The sequence below is a fragment of the Lissotriton helveticus genome, chromosome 5_1, assembly GCF_964261635.1.
Source record: "Lissotriton helveticus chromosome 5_1, aLisHel1.1, whole genome shotgun sequence".
NCBI classification, from domain to species: Eukaryota; Metazoa; Chordata; class Amphibia; order Caudata; family Salamandridae; genus Lissotriton; species Lissotriton helveticus.
The window spans coordinates 2,086,959,974-2,086,983,693 of NC_136065.1; positions in this window are offsets into that span (position 1 = coordinate 2,086,959,974).

The window sequence follows — 23,720 nt, forward strand, 5'->3', positions numbered from 1 at the left end:
GTATCATCTTGGTCTATTCCTGGGTGGGGGAGGTCTCCTCCCCCCTCCTGGACAAGACAACGAGAAGAAAGGCTCCGTTTCCAAAATGTTAGTTTTCCCCCATTCCCCCCCCCACCCCCCACACTGATGTACAGTACTGAAAGGAGATACTCCACGAGAACTGATTTAACTGATTGTCCTCCATACTTTGTTAATCAGTGTGGGTGCGATTGTGCCATTTCTTTATTTTATTACATTATAGACTGCATGTTTGAAGAATCGAGGTTTGTTTACAATTTAGTGACTAACTAAGCTCTGTGAAGAGAACCACGTGCTGCCTCAGCCGGTTCTAGGATGTTTTGGGCCCTGGGCAGAAAGGGGGAATGTCTCACACCAATGGCAGATACAAGAAGTGTTGTGTCTCGAGCTTGCATCTCGAGCTAGTTTTCTTTCTGAGCTCGAGTGCAAGCTCGTGCAGTGTATGGGTTTATCTTTGCTCGTGGCAGCGGCTACACCGCACTTCTTCTGTGCGGAGTTGTTCATGTTAATAAAGAAGCTTTAGAAGATTTGACTCTTCATGGTTTACAACAAGAAGCATTCAGCAGGACTGTTTGCATGTGAATAGATGTCGCTGCTCCTGAAGCTGCAGCCCCTCCCTCTCAGTCACCTTCGAGCACCTCTTAACAGCTCATCAAGGGCTGGAGGTGTGAGGGTTGCCATCCCGCTGCCTCTCCGATGCTGCTGTGTGTCTGAGCTTTCACACAGCATCGGAGTCTTACACCCGACCTCAACAGCATTAGAGTCAAGAACTGTGTCAGTTGTGTGACCAGTTAAAATTACGGACAAATGACGTCCGTTAAAGAATCCTTGACGGACAACGGACAGACGGCCGAAATTACGGACTGTCCGTGAAATTTACGGACGGTTGGTCACCCTATCGGTGCCCCCTTGGGGCCTTTGTGGACGCGCCCTAGGGATGCCCGCCACGCCACGTACCCCAAGAGGTGCGAAGTAAACTCTTCCAACAACTTTTATTTGTAAAATGCGCGATGACCAACACCCCCATCTGCATCATGCCGCCGAATAACAGAAGATTTGACACAAGTCACACGTCTCAGAGAGTTTCTTATAGCGTTTGAAAGATAGATAGATTAAACTAAGTAAGAAGGTAACAAAAGAAGCATTGGCAAAGCCAATAGGTCTTGCTTACCAGAGCTATTTACTGTGTCATAGGGCCCGATTCACAGAATGAATTTAAGACTAAATCCTAAACATACTACTATTTTGGTATTCACAGAATGCACTTACTACTTTTGTCATTCACAGAATGAACGTACTACTTTTGGTATTCACAGAAGTTAGGATTTTGTCTTAAGTTTGTCTTAAGACAAACTTAAGACAGACTTAAGACAGATTTAAGACAAAATCCTAACTTAAGTCTGTCTTAAGTCTGTCTTAAGTTTGTCTTAAGTCTGTCTTAAGTTTGTCTTAAGACAAACTTAAGACAAAATCCTAACTTCTGTGAATACCAAAAGTAGTAAGTTCATTCTGTGAATACCAAAAGTAGCAAGTGCATTCTTTGAATGCCAAAAGTAGCAAGTGCATTCTTTGAATGCCAAAAGTCGTAAGTGCATTTTGTGAATACCAAAATAGTAGTAGGTTTAGGATTGAGTCTTAAGTTCATTCTGTGAATCGGGCCCAATGTTTTTTAGCCAGCGCGGCTTCAGTGCAGCATGGCTAGAATTAAATAAACAAAACAAAAACACGCCATGACTTGACCAGAGCTGGCAGCGTCATAGCCCTTTAAAAAAAAAAATGCTGGCAGGGTGGGAGCTAGGGCACAAGTCCTGAAAAAATAAGTGAGGTGATTAACCTAGTTAGGCAGTATGCAAGTGACATCACGGCAAGCAACATTATAGCGCACAACATCATGGCTCACAACATCATGGCGCATGATATCAAACGTAATCACAGGAATTGACATCATAGAAAGTGGCATCACAAGCCACGACTTTGCAGGAAGTGGCATCCCAAGAAGTGACATCAGATCTAAAGCAATCACATATATGTTTAGCAGGTCTATCATATGTACATTTGAGCGCATTCTGAGAATAATAGCACAGTGAGCTATGGAAGATGATATGTGTCTTCTACATCTTACAATCCCCCAGTTTTATGTAATACATCCTGTAAATTCATTTACAAACGTATGTAATTTATTTATTGTACATGTAATATGCACTTTTTGATCTAAAGCACTCTGACACCCTGCATTGGGATGAGTAGAGCTATACAAGAAAAAACAATGCTACTTAAATTATTTAAACGCCTCCTCAGGTGTAGTAAGCTCTGTATAAATGCAATTTGCTTTGTGTAAATACTGGGAAAGACCAACACATCTGACATTCTTACAGTGCATGCATATATCCTAAACAGGGACTGAGTATAGTGAAAAGCTGCCTCTCTTAAGTATGTGTGAAGTGCTAACAAGGTGTGAGCCTTTGTTTCCCCTCCGCTTTATTCTTTATTTGCATCAGGTGTGAGGCTCCTGAGTGCTCTCAGTCAAGAGACTCAAACAAAAGGAGGCCTGATGACCCCTCAAATTCGGCCTTTGTTATGGGCCCAGCAGGAGTCTTAAATAGGAAAGCCCCGTCCCCGCCTGCACGTTGTCGCTTGTCAAAGATGGAAAGCAGACAACGTGCAGGCGCTGCTGAAAGTGTCTCGGTGTTTGGAAATTACACCGGGACGAGTTGAGCACATTATTTGGTGGGGCCCAAAATCTTGGCAGGGTGGACGGCATACACACGGTGAAAATAGTTGGTGGACGCCGCCACCCGCGTGTACCCCCGGCTTGTTTTATTTTTTTAATTTTAATTTTTATTTAATGCCCATTATCTTTCCCCTGATGCTCGGAAACAGGCTACGGTGGCATTAGTCTCCTCTAGACTGGACTATTGTAACGCCCTCTATCTGGGCGTTAACAAGAACCTTATCCATCGCCTCCAAATGGTCCAGAATGCTGCAGCGAAGATGGTTCTGAACCTCCCTAGATTTGCTTCAGCCTCAGCAGCCCGGGAGAACTTACACTGGCTCCCTATACACTCCAGGATCACTTTTAAAATTCTTTGTCTATCTCATGAAACTTTTTACGGTACTGGCCCAGAGGGGATCAAGTCACTCATTCATCTTTATTCCCCCAGGAGATCCCTTTGTTCCTCCCCAAAAAACTTTCTTGAGGTACCTAGGTTTGTAAGAGCGAAACGGGGAGTCAGAGCGTTTTCCTCTGTTGCACCCAGATTGTGAAACTCTCTCCCCCCGAGCTCTTAGGGCATCCTTCGCTCGTTCTGTTTCGTAAGGCGTTAAAAACTTGGCTCTTTTCTGAAGCGTACTTGTAAAGCCGACCTTGTCTGACTATGTGTTGGATGACCTGCTTTGGTGCCTTGATGCCCTTGGGCTAAGTTGCGCGATATAAGACTCTGTTCATTAATTCATTCATTCATTTGATATAGCCCAAACTTTACCCAAAGGTGTTAGGGCGCTGTACAAAAGGACCATTTACATTACATAAGGACTTCGGAGTGCATGAGTTACATAAAAGATACAAACAGAAAAACTCAAAATTCACAAAAGAATGGTATTAAGTGCATACGTCTACTACAAATACCAGTGTTTAGAGTTGCCTATACACAAGTTGAAAATTCACTCAAGGAAAAGATACAAACAGAAAGGCTCTAAATTTACATAAGAATGGTAGTAAGTACAGACGTCTAATACAGATACTAGTGGTTAGAGTTGCATATATACAAGTTGAAAATTCACCCAAGGAAAAATACAAACAGAAAGCTCTAAATTTACATAAGAATGGTAGTAAGTACATGTGTCTACTACAGATACTAGTGGTTAGAGTTACATACATACAAGTTGCAAATCACTCAAGATTACATTTTAAAAAGCGATTAGGATTGGACAATTATATATTACATACTAGCAGCCCGTCCCGACGTTGTCGGGGTATGAAATAGAATGTGTGTAATGTGTGTATTTGCCAAGGGCAATTTCATTTTTTGTTTCATTAGATTAGGGACGGAGAAGGCCCAGCTGCAGCCCTGGTTGATGTTAGCAGGCGCGTGTAATTGGTGTAGTGATCCGCCGCCTGAGCCCAGCTACAGCCCTAGTTGATGTTAGCAGGCGCGTGTAATGTCGTTGAATGAGAGAGTTATCAGCTGCGGGTAAATCCGTTTAATGAGAGAGTTGAGTGACAGCGAGTAGGAGAGGCTGCAGTAATTGTCCCCGCAGACACGCTCATTTGCGTGTTCCCCCGCTTGAGGCTCAGATGCAGGCCTGTTTGATGTTAGCAGGCGCGTGTTCCCCCGCTTGAGGCCCAGCTGCAGCCCTGGTTAATGTTATCAGGCGCGTGTAATTAGTGTAATGATCTGCCGCCTGAGCCCGGCTAGAGCCCTGGTTGATGGTAGCAGGCGCGTGTAATTTCGTTGAATGAGAGAGTTCAGTAACAGCGCGCAGGAGAGGCTGCAGTAACGTTACTTACCAGGCCTCCAGGTGAACGCGTTTGTCATGCCCCCAGCACACGGCCACAGCAGACGATCTTCTGATTAATGTACGACCCACATGGCATAAAGGGCGGAACGTAGCACACGCCCCCAGCGTTTCTCACGCCCCCAGCGTGTCCCTTGATGCGGCGCAATTACTTTCACATGTCATGAAGGCCGGACACACGCCCCCAGCGTTTCTCACGCCCCCAGAGTGTCACGCCCCCAGCGTGCCCCTTGATGCTGCGCAGCAACGTAATTGGCACTTGTATGTACGACTCACATGGCATGAAGGGCGGACACCCGCCCCCAGCATTTGTCACGCCCCCAGCGTTTGTCACGCCCCCAGCACACGCCCACAGCCCATGATGTGATGGCCGTACCACACGCCCCCAGCGTTAGTCACGCCCCCAGCCCACGCCCACAGCACAACGCAGACATGCCCACAAGTAACTACTTTGCTGGCACGGTTCTTTTACCTTTTAAATGTATAGAGGAGTTGGCCTAACGCCTAAGGTGCTCGACCTCGGACCTGGGGATCTGGGTTTGAGTCTTGGTAACGACGCCAAACATCCTGTGATTCTGGGCAAATCACTTAATCTCCCCATGCCTAACAAAAATGAATGTGTGTCCTCATGTAACGTAACTGGTGCTATGTAAAGCGCTCTGATACCTGATTCAGTTCGGGTCAAGTTCGCGCTATATAAAACTCAGCAAAAAAAAAATAAAAAAAAAAAATATATATATATATATATATAGTGGCCGTCTGCATAGCCTATGTCATTCTGCTGCAACTGCCCTTTCCAACGCTGTATTGGTGTTATGATTGGTGCTGTGGTTACCGAGATTACCCGCCTCAAAGGTTTGGGCTCTCTCTTTATAATATTAGTATGGATTTACAGAGTATGACATTCTTGCCGTCGTTCAGCCAGGCGTTCAGGTAGTGTTGCACTTAGGGGCTGTGGTCTTGGGTCCGTAGGGATCCCCGAGGTGCAGATAGGGGTAGAAGGCCGGGTGGTGGTAGGTGGAAGCAGCATGCTGGATCCCCGGGCTTTTGTTGGTGTCGATTGGTGTCGTGGCTGGGGCCCGCTCCTTTGCCGGTCCCTGCACCACGATCCTTCTGTCCTGGGGAAGGTCCTTGACCCCGGGATCCTTGAAGGGCACTGCACTTCTCGCTGTGGGCCCAGGCGAGCAGAAACAGACAGCCCGTTCGCACAGCTCTAGTTCAGTCGCGGGGGAGACAGTCCTCTTCGCAGGCCTTACCAACTAGACCAGCCCTCCGCATGGCGTTCTGGTCGGGCCAGGGTGTCTTGTCACTTGTCGACCGTCATATTCCGCTTCACAGGACTTGTGCCCTGGTGAGCTATATGAGCCAACACAGAAGGAGAGATGGTGTGTAGGGGGCAACACGTACAACAGTGGTCATATGAAAAAAACTATAAAATGCCTAAAGCTGGCTGTGTGACAGCTTTTTTTTTGTACTGTGGGACGCAACACTGGGGCAGTGCGCAGGGGGCCAATCGGTGGGAGGGAAATAGGGCGTGAGGCAGCAGGGGGGCAAGTACACAAGGGAGGTGAATGAAAAGCACACACTTAAACACAAATGATACAATAATGGGTGGGGGCAAGAAATAACACAGACCGCGCGGAGTGGTGGATGGAAGGGGAAGCAACGACACATACAGCAGGTAGGGGCAAGTAACAACACCAACAGCGGGTGGGGGCAAGCAACATCACAGTGTTGTATAGAATTTTAGGACCCTACTGTAATTTCCCGATTCATGCCCTTATATAGGTATACATCACCATATCCTTATATAGGCATAGAAATCATAACCATATTTAGACATAGCTCATGCAGTCCAAATACGTCAGGGCTACTTCCCCTAGTTCTGAAAATCCACAACGATTTCTTGGAAAACTCGGCTTCAGCAGCTAGGGGCTTCCCCTTGCTTGAATACTGACTTGTCCAAGAACTAATGGAGTTTTCAAAGAACTGAGACTCTTTGATGATGTTATTACGTCCACCTTTACGTCAAACTCGGAACCTTCAAGGTATAAATATGCCCACACTTGCCTTAGCAAACACACGGTGGTTTGGAGTAGTTCAACTATCTACTTGCCAGACGCATCTTGCTACAACAATTGTCGAAGGAAGCCGACCCTCCAGTAGACTCACTTAGAGAGACGCTGTCTTTTCTCTTGCTGAGAAATCCAGCTCCAGTGTTTCCAAGCTACCCTTGCGGGTTGTTGGGAAATCGAGTCCTGAGCCTGACCTTCTTCATTCTAAAACCAAGGTACAGAGCTGATTAAACCCTTAAAGAAATCTTGGATAGATTCTTGGCAAAGAATACTACATTTATGCTACACCTCACTTACTCCTTCCCTCGTACTAGGCTTAGGTTAGGTACATCGGGTAGGCGTATTTTAGACGCACCAGTTGAGTACTTTGTAGCCTCTGTTATTTATGTATGTTTTTATCTATGGTCTAGAAGCCATACAATGCTCTTACAGTATTATTTTATCCTACTCTTTTTACTATACGCATTATACTTTGCAACCAGTATTACGATTGTAGCAGTTCACTTCTTCTGCTTGAGAAAGAAGACTGTTCAATAAATACCTTTTATTGAAAACGCCCGTCTATCTACTTCTCTGGTAACTCTGGTGATACGAAGCATGCACGAATGACTGAGTAAAATATCTATCTATTGTTTCCACGACTCTGAAGATCCGTTTATCTTGGGGAAACAAAGTTGTCATGTTTATGCAGTTGTCAGAAACTAAATCCCTTCTTGTGAACTCGAGAAAGTTTCTAGTGACCTCTGAGCTAGCTGGCACTCACAATTAAGTCTAATATACTCAATAGAGACCTAGTAGACATACGTCCTACGTCACATCTAAAGGATATATATCATTCCAATGCGCAGAGCCTATTGGGAATATAGGAACTACACTACATGGCACCCAACGTTTGGTAAGGCACTAATTTAACGCTAGATACTAGAGTAACTCAGTCGTGCTTTTCACAGAGACCCCTTTATCCCTTTAAATACTCTAATAGATGTCTGGAGTGGGTTAAAGGATAAAATATCCGCCATAACTGAGTAGGACGAAAATCCTATTTATTAGTTTTTGGTTTTGTTCAATGTTGAAGGATACAGTGTTCCGAAATATTATGCACCTCATCTTTATTTCCTTGAAACTTGCTCTGCAAGACTTTCTAACAAAATGTCGGATACCGATGAGGATAATCCCAGGGAAAGTGGAACTGCAGTAAATGCAAACCAACCAGGTCTTGACGTTACGGGTTTCTGAAATGACGACCCGGATGCTATAAACTGCCCGGAGAATGTGCAGAAAACAATAGCTATAAAGCTCATAGAAAATGGCCTATCATTACACACAGCCTTTCCATCCACCGCAGATATACCGGAGTCGTCGCCGCTGGAAGACCGATTACTCGATGGACCCCTTAGAACTAAGGCAATATCCCTAATTTACAAGAAAATAAGCAATAACCTCCTAGTTACTTTTCCGAAACTCAGGGAATGCTGGCAAGAGGATGTAGGCCCCCTCAAGGACGAAGACTGGCAGAAGGCGCTAATGTCCCCACATGAGGCGGTCATACCTCAGAGATTTCGTTTGTTCCAACTTAAAATACTCCACCGGTCATATATCCCTGGGCTAATATTGGCCAAAATAGGAACCAGGCCAGATGACAGGTGTGTAAAAGGCTGTAGTCAACGGGCCACATACTACCATTCTCTGTGGACATGCCCCAAGGTACTCCCACTATGGGAGGGAGCCACGACTCACATGTTTAAGGCCCTGGGTAAAGACATAACATTAACCCCACAACTCAGACTACTAAACATTTGGGAGGCCACTGACTTAACGGAGATCAAACAACAGTTCACAACACTGGGATAGACACTGGTGAAGAGGGAAATAGCCATGGGTTGGGGAGATCAGAACCCACCCCGTGTCACTCTATGGGTCAGGGAAGTGGATGGATGCATGTTGCCAGAGACAGAGGTCTATAAGGCGAGGGGCTGCCCCCTCAGGAATGGGACAGGAAATGGTCACACTGGAACAAATACCGGGGGGACCTGTGTATTTCACCCACAGTTGAAATGGAACTGCGTAGACAGGAGAGGATAATAGGAGATGTATCCTAAGTAACCTTGAATGATGTTGAACCGGAAAATTTGATGGTAATGTGCAATATGTCATTCAATCATGTATTGTACTTCTGATTTTCATTCAATAAACAAAGTTTAAAAAAAAAAAGAAAATGGCAACAACACAGGCAGTGGAGGGGGCACGCACGCAACAACATGAACAGAGGAAGAGGGCAAGCAACAACATATGCAGCGGAGGGGTCAAGCAAAAACATGGACAGTGAGAGAGGGCAAGCAACAACACAGACAGCAGAGAGGGCAAACAACAACATGGACAAAGGGAGAGGGCAAGCAACAACACAGGCTGCGGAGGGGGCAAGCAACAACATGGACAGAGGGAGAGGGCAAGCAACAACACAGGCAGCAGAGGGGGCAAGCAACAACATGAACAGTGGGAGAAGGCAAGCAACAACACAGGCAGCAGAGGGGGCATGCAACAACATGAACAGCGAAAGAGGGCAAGCAACAACACATGCAGAGGAGGGGGCAAGCAAAAAATGGACAGTGGGAGAGGGAAAGCAACAACACATGCAGCGGAGGGAGCAAGCAAAAACATGGACAGTGGGAGAGGGCAAGCAACAACATGACCAGAGGGAGAGGGCAAGCAACAACACAGGCAGAGGAGGAAGGCAAGCAACAACACGACTAGAGGAAGAGGGCAAGCAACAACACAGGCAGCGGAGGGGGCAAGCAAAAACATGGACAGTGGGAGAGGGCAAGCAACAACACAGGCAGCGGAGGGGCAAGCAACAACACATGCAGCGTAGGGGGCAAGCAAAAACATGGACAACGTGAGAGGGAAAGCAACAACACAGACAGCGGAGGGGGCAAGCAACAACATGGACAGAGAGAGAGGGCAAGCAATAACACGGACAGTGGGAGAGGGCAAGCAACAACACAGGCAGCGGAGTGGCAAACAAAAACATCGATGGAGGAGAAAGAACCATATGAGTGAACCAGCTCCCAAATGCATGACGCTCACTGAATGCTGCAACAAAAATAAAAAAGTAGCTCCTAGTGGAAGGACACAAGTACTTTGGAGATGCTCCAGGTGATGGTCAAACACAAGGACGTGAAAGCCGCACACTATAACAAATGAGAAGCAAGCAAATGAGAGTGATGATGAAGCCAACCACGGGTGAGCAATGGGCGGGCCCTAAGCCCACTGTAAGGTAACAAAATGTCCTGTAAGTGCATGTGCTGTCTCAGGCGAGACCTAATAAAAGATTGCGCATATGTGACAGCAGCATACCTGCCAACTCAGATGGTGCCACAGTGTTACACACAATATCGTCTCCCTTCACACGGTCACCCAGTGAGGAACTGATATCACACGGTGGCAGGGAAAATGAGCTGAAAATCCACTGTTAATAGTGGATTTTCTGCTCGTTTTCAGAGGCATTGAACTGCCGACATCCATTAAGGGGTGTTATAACACCACAGGACGTCGGCACCAGCCTCCGTAAGCTTTTTCTATGGGATTGAGGAGGATGATTGGAGGCGCGGTGGAGCAAAAGTGCCTCTCAGGTGCTTCAGTGGCACAAGGCCACGTCCCTCCAAGGCCCGCCCCCTCCTCACACAGTGAAATGTCTTTTTTAGTTGGCAGGTATTTAGCACCTGTGCAGTGCACATGAAAGAAGCCACCAGGGAAGATTCATACAGTGACTTCATAAAAAATAAAATTACATGTATGAGCAAGTTGCCCACATGGATCTCAGTATCAACAATAATTTATTAACACGCAACTAAAACAAAGGATAGCAACTGGAATTGACATGATGGGACTGGATCTTTTGGGGTGCATCTTTACTCTTCTCACATAAGAGAGCTATTGCTCAGACTTTTCAGCTGGAGGCCGGGTCAGACGCCTCCACCATCAACACTTTCCTCGACAATGATCACACCAATTAGGGCAATGCTTTTTACCACCATTCGTGACGACTCTTAAAGTCAATTCTTTTTGTATGTCTTGCTACGCACGTTGTATTGCTTAATCGCAAAGCTGTCCAACTGCTATGTATCTGAAATTAACCGAGTTCACCAGGTCATCCTTACTGCAAGAGTTTTTGTTTAGATCACGAAATCTATCTATCTATCTATCTATCTATCTATCTATCTATCTATCTATCTATCTATCTATCTATCGAGCCACACAAATATTGATTTATAGCTATGGATGTGATATAGATTTGACATGATTGATTGTGAGCATACACAAGAGTGCATATAAGACACATGCTTGCTCAGACACACACAAATACATATCAATACATAGGTAGGCATACATATAATACAGAGTGTTCTATTTAATGTGTGTGCGTGTGGTATTAGTATAGCGTGAGTCTAGATGAAAGGCATCGGAGCCCTCTACAGAGTCAAATGCAAAAATACAACCAATAAGTGCTTGGTAGGATTGTGGACTCTATGAGCAAAAGCGGACGGTTACTGCATCGCGGTTCAGTGTTGTTTAAAGTGGTGTGTCTTCAGCTGTTTCCTAAACTGGAACAGCTTTGGGGTGTTCCTGATGGATACAGGGATGTTGTTCCAGAAAGTGGGTGGATAGATGGAGAAGGCCCGCTTCCTGGGCTTTTCCCTCTTTTCCACCACTTCATGTCCAGTGTGATGGTGATCTGGCAATGGGTGTGCCAAGGACCCCCTGAGGTGGTGAACATGCCAGTCAGCTAGCAAATGCCCTTGCAGGTGATGCAGCTGGCTTTGAGGATGGAAAAACAACAGTTGATGGACAGAATGTAGAACATTGTCATACATTCACCCCAGTGCAGAGATCTGGGCTTAAATCCATCGTTTTTTTTGCTCACCATGCCATTCCAGTTTGCACCCAGCCATATGCAAATCAGTCTTGACCCTGCGCCCCATAGGAACAGTCCAGCTTCGTGGACTGGAAACAAGCATCCTAGGACCGGTTGAGGATGGGGTGGACCAGCATGAGGAGCAGAGGAATTCCATCAGGGTGGGGATGATGTGGTCATATTTGTTCAAGTCTGTATATGTCTGTGCACGCATGTGCACGTGCACCCATAAAAGCATGCGGCCACACGCACAGAGGTGCTCTACATACATGCAGGTGCGCGCACATCCTTATGACATACATGCACGTGTGCGTACACTCACTTAAAAGCATGCACCTACACACACGTGTACACACACACATAAATCCATGCAGACACCCACCCCGTCCGTACCCCTCATCCCAGCCTGCCAGCCCCGCGGTCCCTGCCGTGTTGTTGACCTTGATTCTCGCTCATTTGCATCCAGCATTTTTCATCCTTTGGAATATGGTGTTTTGGGACCCTTCCATCATTAAGTGGATTCACAGCAATTTCCTTATGTGTTTTCTCCAAGGGATTGTGTTATGAGATGCACATTAAATCTCCATTAATACCTCATTATCCCACTGATAAGATTACCATGATAATGAGGCAGAAATTCTAATTGTTTCAGTTTTTATTGTGCCTTCCGTTTAATCATATACCTGGAAGTCACGGCGCGCGCGCTCGCCAGCAGACAGGATGCTTGGGCTGGCGCCTGGGAGCGGGGGTGGGGGGGCATATTTCAGGCCCAGGGAGGACCCCGGCAGCCTCGCTGTGAAGCCAGGCAGAGGCCTCCTCGTTTAAAGACCCAGGGAGCCTCATTTATTTGTGACCACCTCGACCCTGGTTGAGCACGGTCGCTCCCTCCTGCCCTCGCTGACCCCTGCCCTGAGCTGCCTGGTATTGTTTACATCGCGCTGCTAAGCTTCCTGGACGCCTCTGTTAACTTGCTTTGTTGCCTGCATAGCGCTGCTGCCCTCGCTTAGCGCTAGAACGTGCCTGCCTGCTTGTGATAACTGTGCCTGCATTATTTGATTTTTTAGAACTACCTTTGCTGTAACCTGCATTTGCTGACCATTTATCAGCGTTTTTCAGCCCTTACCTCTGCTCCTTCCTCAAACCGGGTCAAACCTTCCTCAAACCGGGTCAAAATCGCGCTATAGCCGCCATTTGCTTCTGTTGTTGTTGTTCTGCCCTGAGACCGCCCCCTCCACCACGCAACCGCCTCCCATCTTATCCTCCCTCCCACTTTGCTTGTAAGCTCACCCCTGTCCTCCATAGCGCTGTGACCACCTCGACCCTGGTTGAGCACGGTCGCTCCCTCCTGCCCTCGCTGACCCCTGCCCTGAGCTGCCTGGTATTGTTTACATCGCGCTGCTAAGCTTCCTGGACGCCTCTGTTAACTTGCTTTGTTGCCTGCATAGCGCTGCTGCCCTCGCTTAGCGCTAGAACGTGCCTGCCTGCTTGTGATAACTGTGCCTGCATTATTTGATTTTTTTAGAACTACCTTTGCTGTACCCTGCATTTGCTGACCATTTATCAGCGTTTTTCAGCCCTTACCTCTGCTCCTTCCTCAAACCGGGTCAAACCTTCCTCAAACCGGGTCAAAATCGCGCTATAGCCGCCATTTGCTTCTGTTGTTGTTGTTCTGCCCTGAGACCGCCCCCTCCACCACGCAACCGCCTCCCATCTTATCCTCCCTCCCACTTTGCTTGTAAGCTCACCCCTGTCCTCCATAGCGCTGTGACCACCTCGACCCTGGTTGAGCACGGTCGCTCCCTCCTGCCCTCGCTGACCCCTGCCCTGAGCTGCCTGGTATTGTTTACATCGCGCTGCTAAGCTTCCTGGACGCCTCTGTTAACTTGCTTTGTTGCCTGCATAGCGCTGCTGCCCTCGCTTAGCGCTAGAACGTGCCTGCCTGCTTGTGATAACTGTGCCTGCATTATTTGATTTTTTTAGAACTACCTTTGCTGTAACCTGCATTTGCTGACCATTTATCAGCGTTTTTCAGCCCTTACCTCTGCTCCTTCCTCAAACCGGGTCAAACCTTCCTCAAACCGGGTCAAAATCGCGCTATAGCCGCCATTTGCTTCTGTTGTTGTTGTTCTGCCCTGAGACCGCCCCCTCCACCACGCAACCGCCTCCCATCTTATCCTCCCTCCCACTTTGCTTGTAAGCTCACCCCTGTCCTCCATAGCGCTGTGACCACCTCGACCCTGGTTGAGCACGGTCGCTCCCTCCTGCCCTCGCTGACCCCTGCCCTGAGCTGCCTGGTATTGTTTACATCGCGCTGCTAAGCTTCCTGGACGCCTCTGTTAACTTGCTTTGTTGCCTGCATAGCGCTGCTGCCCTCGCTTAGCGCTAGAACGTGCCTGCCTGCTTGTGATAACTGTGCCTGCATTATTTGATTTTTTTAGAACTACCTTTGCTGTAACCTGCATTTGCTGACCATTTATCAGCGTTTTTCAGCCCTTACCTCTGCTCCTTCCTCAAACCGGGTCAAACCTTCCTCAAACCGGGTCAAAATCGCGCTATAGCCGCCATTTGCTTCTGTTGTTGTTGTTCTGCCCTGAGACCGCCCCCTCCACCACGCAACCGCCTCCCATCTTATCCTCCCTCGCCCCTCCCCCTCCACAACCTCTTATGACAGTTGCTCCCGCGCGCAGCGTCCACGCGCAGCGACCGCGCCCAATCCGCGCCGAAGGTGCGCCAAAGGTAAGCCCGTCTACGCCGGTCCGCGCCTGGACCGCGCCCAGCGCCAGACCCCCTGCCCCTCGCGCTACCCAGCCCTCCCGCATTACCTACGATGCCGCCACCCTCCTAGCCCTTAACCCCGGTCGCGCTCCCAACTGCGTCCAAGCCGCTCCTGGTCGCACCCATGGACCTTTCTCCTGCTACTCCTGCAAATTCATCGGCACCGACAACATCTCCGCTACAACCTCACCACAGATACCCGACCCCAACCACCTACATTGTATCCTTCTCAACACCCGATCAGTCCACAGGCACGCCATCGACCTATGGAACCTACTAGACACCATCTCTCCGGACATCGCCTTCCTTACGGAAACATGGATGAATGCTTCCTCAGCACCAGACATCACCATTGCCATCCCTGATGAATATAAGATCACACGCAAGGACCGCACCAGCCACACAGGAGGAGGAATCGCTATAGTCCATAAGAAATCTATCCGCATCTCAACCAGCTCTGACGCCAACCTCGCCAATTCCGAACACCTTCACTTCCAGATCCACATCGACCCCAAGACCACACTCAGAGGCACCCTCCTTTACAGGCCACCAGGACCCCGCGCAAAATTCAGTGAAGACATCACGGACTTCATCACTCCACACGCGCTCCCCTCCAAAGACTACATCCTTCTGGGAGACCTCAACTTTCACCTCGATAAGATCAACGACCGCAACACCGCCACCCTCGTGGACAACCTCACCAACCTCGGACTTAAACAACTGGTCACTTCCCCCACCCACATCGCAGGTCACACACTCGACCCCATCTTCACCTCCAGCAACCATGTCTCTTTCAGCCACACTACGGACCTCATCTGGACTGACCACAGATGCGTTCACTTCACCTACAACAAACCAAAACCCAGCATCCACCTCCAACCTACCTTGAAAAGGAACTGGAACAAAATCACCACGGACCAAATCTCCGCATCGCTCCTTCAACACACCCCAGCCCCCTCCTCCAACGCTAACGAAGCCGCCGCTAATCTCACCCTATGGTTATCCAACACCGCTGACACCTTAGCACCTCTGAAAAAACGTCAAAACAAACCTGGCAGCAAGAAGGCCTCATGGTTCAACGATGATCTCAAGAAGTCCAAGAAACTCTGCCGCTCCCTTGAAAAGGCCTGGAAAAAAGACCCAACCACCAGCACCAAGGACGCCTTCAAAAACGCCACCTGCACTCACCACCAACTAATCCGAAAAGCCAAGAAAGCAGCATTCAAGGATCGACTCGACAACAACGCTCACAACAGCAAGGAACTTTTCAACATCGTCAAGGAATTTTCCAATCCCTCGGCCAACTCCAACGACATCACCCCCTCTCAAACCCTCTGCGACTCCCTAGCCTCTTTTTTCCACAACAAGATTGCAGACATCCACAACAGCTTTGACAACCAACCCGGAAACCAACCCACCATGCCGTCTGCTGTCCATCCTCCCCCCGTGAACACCCTTAACGACTGGAAGCCAATCTCCACTGAGGACACCATCCGCCTGATGAACTCCATCCACTCAGGATCCCCCACAGACCCATGTCCTCACCACATCTTCAACAAAGCAGACTCCGTAATAGCGCCGCACCTCCGAGACGTCATCAACTGCTCCTTCAACTCCGCTACCTTCCCTGAAGACTGGAAACACGCTGAACTCTCCGCCCTTCTGAAAAAACCAACAGCAGACCCCACCGAACTCAAAAATTACCGCCCCATCTCGCTTCTTCCATTCCCGGCCAAAGTCATCGAGAAAGCCGTCAACTGCCAACTCGCCGCCTTCCTCGAAGCCAACAAATCCCTCGACCCCTCACAATCTGGCTTCCGAGCAAAACATAGTACCGAGACCGCCCTCATCGCAGCAACAGATGACATTCGAACTCTACTGGACAATGGAGACACAGTCGCCCTCATCCTCCTCGACCTCTCTGCAGCATTCGATACAGTCTGCCACAGCACCCTTCTACAACGCCTCAATAACATCGGAATCCAAGGAAAAGCACTGGAATGGATCACCTCGTTCCTCACCGGTAGAACCCAGAGAGTCCGCCTTCCTCCATTCAAGTCCGAGGCCTCTGAAGTCATCTGCGGCGTACCTCAAGGATCCTCACTCAGTCCCACCCTTTTCAACGTATACATGAGCCCCCTCGCGGCCATCGCACGCCAACACAACCTCAACATCATCTCTTACGCGGACGACACTCAACTGATCCTTTCTCTCACCAATGACCCCGGCGCCGCCAAAGCTAACCTGCACGAAGGAATGAAAGAAGTCGCCGAATGGATGAAACAAAGCCGTCTGAAACTGAACTCAGACAAAACAGAAGTCCTCATCCTAGGCACATCCCCCTCTGCTTGGGACGACTCCTGGTGGCCGGAAGCCCTCGGAAAAGCACCCATCCCGACAGACCACGCACGGAACCTTGGCGTCATTCTGGACTCTTCACTCTCAATGAACAAACAAGTCAGCGCAGTATCCTCTTCCTGCTTCAACATTCTTCGCATGCTCAGAAAAACATTTCGCTGGATCCCCCCCGAAACTAGGAAAACAGTCACCCACGCCCTGGTCACGAGCCGACTGGACTACGGAAACACCCTCTACGCAGGTACCACCGCTAAACTCCAGAAGAAACTCCAACGAATCCAAAACGCCTCAGCCAGGCTCATACTAGACATCCCATGCAACGAACACATCTCTGGTCACCTTAAAGACCTCCACTGGCTACCCGTCAATAAGAGGATCACTTTCCGACTGCTCACCCACGCACACAAATCACTTTACGACATCGGACCAGACTGCCTCAACTCTCGACTGTCCTTCTACACCCCCTCCCGCCAACTACGCTCTTCCGACCAAGCCCTCGCCACTGTACCTCGCATCAACAAGACCACCATGGGAGGCAGATCCTTTTCATACCTGGCTGCTAAAACATGGAACTCACTCCCCGCTTACCTCCGCCTCACCCAGAACCACCTAGCGTTCAGAAAGCAGCTTAAAACGTGGATATTTGACAAATAATCCTCCTCCTCTTCCTAAGCGCCTTGAAACCCTCTGGGTATGTAGTGCGCTATACAAATTTTATGACTTGACTTGACTTGACATTTATGAAAAGTGACGCATCGCTGCGTGAAAACAGCGACGCGTCACTTTTCACTGCGCTCTCCCTGCGACATGATTGATGCGTCATATTTATAATATGACGCATCATGTCGCAAGGAGTTACAGATACGTCAGTATTTCTGACGTATCTGTAGGCGCAAAAGTGATGCATTGCTGGAGTGTGTCACAAAAGTGACGCAACTCCTGCAATGCTTCCTTTCACATGGGGAAAGCCCCATGTGAAAGGGCTTGCGTCAGTCTTACGCCTGCTGTGAGGCAGGCGCAAGATTTTGACGCAACAGCATCCTAAAAATGACGCAGTAAAATCTCATAGATTTCACTGCGTCACTATTACGAGGCTTTTTGCGGGTGAACGCAGGTATAATGTAGCGCAGGGGTTTACAAAGTAACGCATCTAAGTCACTTTGTAAATAGTGCGCATCAGGAGTCATGTTTTACGCCGCCAATGCGTCACAAAAAGTGACGCATCGGAAGCGCAAAACTCACGCAAGGCCTCATAAATGAGGCCCCGGGAGCGGAGCATATTGATGCATTCACGTTTTTACGGCGCCGTGAAAGGTGACGCCCATTCATAAAAGCTTCACTCGTCAAAAGGTTCAAATCCATCAAAGGTTGTTTCCCACTTCCGGTGGCTGGCGGTGTTAAGAGGATGGAACAGAGCAGCAGTGCATTGCACTTGGGCGAGTGCGTGTATATATTCAAACAAAAGGGCTCCAAGAGAAATTAATGATATAGAAAATGAAGGGGCATATTTACAAGCCCCTAGTGCCACCACAACAGCACTACCAGTGACGTTGTGATGGCGATAGGAGCTTCGCCTTCTTTACGCACTGTTAATCCACTTAATGCTTCCTTGTAAATAAGGCACTCTTTTGCGCTGTATTTAGCGTGAAAAGGAAGGGCAATGAGTTTTACGGTGGCCATTCTACCGCAACACCCATTGATTTAGATGCCAACCCCTATTTACAAGGGCAGCGTAAATAGGAGGCAGCCCTAAAACTAAGACCAGGGAAAACCTGGTCTTAAACAGGCGAACAAGGAGAAATACATTATTTCTCCCCCTTTTTTTGTACTGTTTCCATGTGTGCTAAGTATAGCGCCAGCGCAGGGGGAAACGCAAGGCTGCACCATATTGTTGTAAATATGGTGCAGCCATGAGTTTCAGAGGTGGAGGAGTGAGGCGTTATTCATTTTGGGTGGAGGCCGGGTCCCCACAGAACGTCGGAGCAGCACTACCTTGCTGTCCGTGCACCGTCTACTATCGTTAGAGACGTCTCATCTTTCTCTGTATGTGGAGGTTGGATCCCCACAACACAAGCGTCGGAGCAGCACTATTCTGCTGTCCGTTTATTATTTATTAATTTAAGACACTTCTTTTACCCTTCTTTTGAGTTAACCATTATCGGGCAATACTCATCGGAACTACCATTCTCTACATCACGCGATATCTAAAGCTACAGTGCGACTATCGTTTTCAGAACGGTTTATATCGACGCTATATATACCACCATCCTCCTTGGATATCCCCAGTCAATTGAGAGCATTTGGATATCATATTAAGCCGCATTTGGACAAGGCAACGTTTATCCCGAGTATTGATTTCTACCCACTACTGTGGAGATCAGGACTATCTCCACTTCGAATCTTCACTATTACCATCATAACTACAGAAGAGTCTACCTTCCATCTTAGTTACTGCATGGATAGAGCGTCCAATGTTGATTTATTCTATGTCTCCTGAAGAAGGCGGTTCACTGCCGAAACGCGCGTCGAGTTTTTATGTTTTAATTTGATTTATTATGTGTATTTTTGTGTATGAATTTCACTGTATTGATTATGAATTTTATGTTATATGACTATTAGAATTGTATGTAATTGAAGCAATTTTTATCTTTATCATATAGTTAGACCTTTCGGTCATACTCTGTATGGTTTTTTAAACAAATAATCATTAAAAATATTTACTTTGTATAAACATTGTTAATTGTTCGATCATTCCTTCCTGACCACTGATTCCTCCTGATTGTTCACACTATATATTTAGACGTCCTGGGATTTTCCTCACACCAGTTGCTACCCTGCCCTAGGAGTCTATATACTACCCAGGGGGTCCTTGTTGTTTCCACTTGGAGTGAGGCGTTAAGCCAGGAAGGCTAATGCCGCACTTCGTCATTTCATTGCACATATGTCCCAACGTGTGTTACACACAGCGAACTCATGATGGAAATCTGCTCTAGCTAGCTGATCTTCTCTGTAACTGCGAAGTCTGTTCGGAAAAAAGATGGAAGTCTGCTATCAAGATGGCCCAGCTGCCTTGTTCGTGGGGTGTGGCTCGGTGTGGCAGTGGCCATCCAGGGATTTCTCGGTCTCAGTTGTGCCAACAGAGGTAATTGACCAATGGGGAACATATCGGATGTTACCTGTTTGCCGTTGGGGGAGTCCGGGAGGAGGATTGCCGACCTGCTTGTCCTGCTGGGGTTGCTGCCTGCCTGTCTCCTGCCGCCCGCTCCCACTCCCACCTGGGGAAGCGCTGGCCGCCGTGGAGTGCAGGTCAGGAAACCACAACCCCCAGCAGCCCAGGGAACCACGTGACCCATTTTTAGCGCCAGGAGGCGCATTTAACTGCCGTCAGCCCTGCTGAGCGGGGGGAACATATCGGATCTTACCTGTTTGCCGTTGGGGGAGTCCGGGAGGAGGATTGCCGACCTGCTTGTCCTGCTGGGGTTGCTGCCTGCCTGTCTCCTGCCGCCCGCTCCCACTCCCACCTGGGGAAGCACTGGCCGCTGTGGAGTGCAGGTCAGGAAACCACAACCCCCAGCAGCCCAGGGAACCACTTGACCCATTTTTAGCGCCAGGAGGCGCATTTAACTGCCGTCAGCCCTCCCTCGCGGGACGCCGGGCTAAGCCCGGGCAAAGGGCGGGCCCTCAGAGGCCTAAGGAGGACGGGACGGGCCCCACCACTTGGCTTTCCTGGAGGAGGTAAAGCCACTAATTGACACACTGTACTGGTCAGTAGTATTTGCCCAATTAACTCAATTACCTTATCTACATCCAAGTCATATCATGACCCAGAAAGGGTTGTTACAAAACTAGCGCTTCGGTCGGCTACTTGTCTGAGGATGCAAGAGAAGCGCATAAATAACGCACTGTTACCTTCACGTACAGACGCTGATAAAAATAACTACCATCAGCCTGTAGTCAGTCCACTTTGTAATCATTCCCTTCCTCAAACAAATAATACGGTGTGTAGACTCTCACTGCTGGAGGAATTAAACAGTCTGTGTAAGACCAGCTATGCCCCTGTAGGATCACCATCCGTACCAAATAATATTAATTTGTTAACTACAAATGAGAGAGTGTTGGAACCCTTTGCTATATTTACAAAAACAAACACACAATGCGTAGTATCCGCCCAGGCCACACCTAACAAAAGGAAGCATGACGGGGATAAATATAATGAAAGCCAATCCAAAGTACAAAAAATACAAAATGAATCCCCAATCTTGACTCCACCCCCTACCAATTTTCCCCTAACTGCAGAGGAGGCCGAAAAATCAGATGACCTAGCCCCTTCTTCTCAGATGGCACTATTGTCAATGATCGAACATTTGATCAAATCCATTATACACCCCCTAATTGACAAAATCAACATCTTGGGGGATAGATTGACAGGGATTGAGGAAAAAAATCAATTTTAATTTGTTAACCTCTACCAACGCCTCTATACCTACCCATCCCTTGCCAATTGCTACTTTAAATAAAACTAAACCTCCCATTCAAAATAAAGTTGCCCAAACCCGAGCACCAGTTCCTAACATTCTCCCCTCAAACATTTTTAAAGCCTCTCCTAAACCCACTACACCAACATTTTTTGTCCCCAGAGTAGAGCGAAACAGGGTTTATAGAATGCATCTACCTCCAGAGGCAGCCCCATTTGTATGCATCCTCTCGGGAGTCCCGCAACTGAAAAAGGGAAAACCAGAGAGACAACATGACTTGTTATATAAGGTCCAGTTTTGGCTATCCAAAAATAGATCCCTGCCCCATGATCTTGACGGCGGGATTGTGAGTGTGAGGAGAGTGGGTTGGCTGGGCCCCCTTCTGAAAAACATTATTGGTGACTTGATATTAATAAGATTTAGGAGCAGAAACATTGTCCCATACCTCCGAACTTGGCAACCTAAAGAAGGCGATGGGCCCATATCCATCTGGGATCTACATGACTTCTACCCAAGCACTTCATATATCCCTGCCTCTAGGCCAATGACTGGGGATTGTACCAGGCTGGGTAGAGGTGTTTGCTTACCGCTTTATTGTAGTATTCCCGCCCCAAACAGATTTGAAATACCGTTTAACATTTTTTAACCACTGTAACCCTTTGCACATTCCCTTTTGATGAAACGGAAGAACTGTTATCATGAACCCTGTAAAGTATGCTACTGTCAGGAAAGTTACATTTACAGGGTGAGCAAATGTCTGTTTTTTATTTTTTTTTACCTGTAGATAATCTGCGCTTCACATGTATGCATTTTTTTTGACTATGATTGTATTTTGTAATTGTACGCTTTCATGATTTTATACAAAAATCGAATAAAGCATATCGAGTGAGACCACTGGTTTTCTGGGGCCCCTATACTATTGTTTCCTCAACATAAAAAGCAAGCTCGCCCTTCAGCCCTGGACTCCAAAGGTAGAGTTGCAGAACAGTATAGGGCTCTCTTAGGGAGGTGATGTCGATTGGAAACTCAGAGCTCAGTAACACACATAATAGCACTCAATAAATTGTGGCACCGTATTGCAACTGCATTTATTTTGTGCCATTGGTACTTTTACAAAAAATGTGTACAATTACAAATATGTGCGGACCATACAGTTGTGAGAACAGTATACCAAATACTAAACAAGTTCTTGGAGGAAATAACAATTCTAATCCCCTCTTGATGTGGAACTCACATTTAAGAGGGCAAATCATATACTCCAAGGATTCATCACAGATGGGAATTAACCCCTTACTCTAGACTATTTCTGACATTTGCAAGGTGTGCCTAGAGACTAATTCCATGCCTGTGGTGGGCACTTATGTGCCAAACCAGCAGTAACCCAAGCATAAGGAAATTACATTATCATTTGACATTTCAAGCATAAAAGTTAGGCCAACAGACTTTGTCACCATTATTTTTATACAATAAAAAGGAGAGGCCTATAGCCTTTAACAAGCTCTTTCACAATGAATACATTTAGGACTACTGACTTCGGTAAGAGCACAATCATTAACATTGCATCTCTAGCCAGACAGCCAGACTGTACTCTAGGCAGGCCTAATACTCCATTGCACATTAACATAAGGCCTCCAATGTGAAGGGCTAAGAGTTTTCTTCAAGACTTATAAATACATGGATGCATTAACAAAGAGCCGAGATAAACCATAATTATAGGCAGACTCAATTTTACTTCCAGAGGAAACGTGAATACTTCAAGAGTTTTGCTTTGTATATAGCCAATCCTTCTGAACACAACAATGTAGGTGCCCTCTTCCCAAGGGTCTTGACAAAAGTTAGGCCCTGGCATTCAATTGCGTACTTTTCCCCTTTTGTATCGCTTTGTTCGCAGGGTATGCTCAGACGCGAGTCCCTTGTTCACTTGGACACTGGATTCAAAATAGCCTGGCTGATGAGGATTATGAATCCGAAACCGGTCCCAGGATGCTTGTTGCCGGTCCAGGGAAGGCATGGCTTTGCAGTTCGGGCTGGACTGTTCCCATGAGGCACAGGGTCAGACTGATTTGCATATGGCCATGTCTGAACTGGGGTGGCAGAGTGGGCTAAAGAATGGTGATGGATTAAACCCAGATCAGTTGACTGGGGGTGAGTGTTTGAATTGCTCGAACGCTCCGTCCTTCATCCCCTTTTGTATCGCCTGGCATTCAATCGAAGCAGGTGGTCTTCTGCTCCTGGGTATCTCCCTTCTTCCTTCTGGGAGACCTGGAGTGGCATGCTTCTCCGTTGGCGGCCATATTCAATCTTCCCTGTGTTGCGGGATGATTCTTTTTGTGCAGGAAGGTCCTTCCTGCACCAAGACAATAATTGATGGCATGTTTCTCTTTCCATGTAGGCTGCAGGATGCAGCACGCATAGAAAAAGAAAAAAGTACAAATAAAAGTATTTCTCCTCGTTGCGCCACTCTTACGTCTCCCCTGGGCAAGGGTAGGATTCTGACGCATTCCCAGATTCACAAAACATTGTAAATCTGGGAATGCATCAGGTTCCATGGATGTTGCTTGGGAAAACCCACAGCAACACCCATGGAAGGCC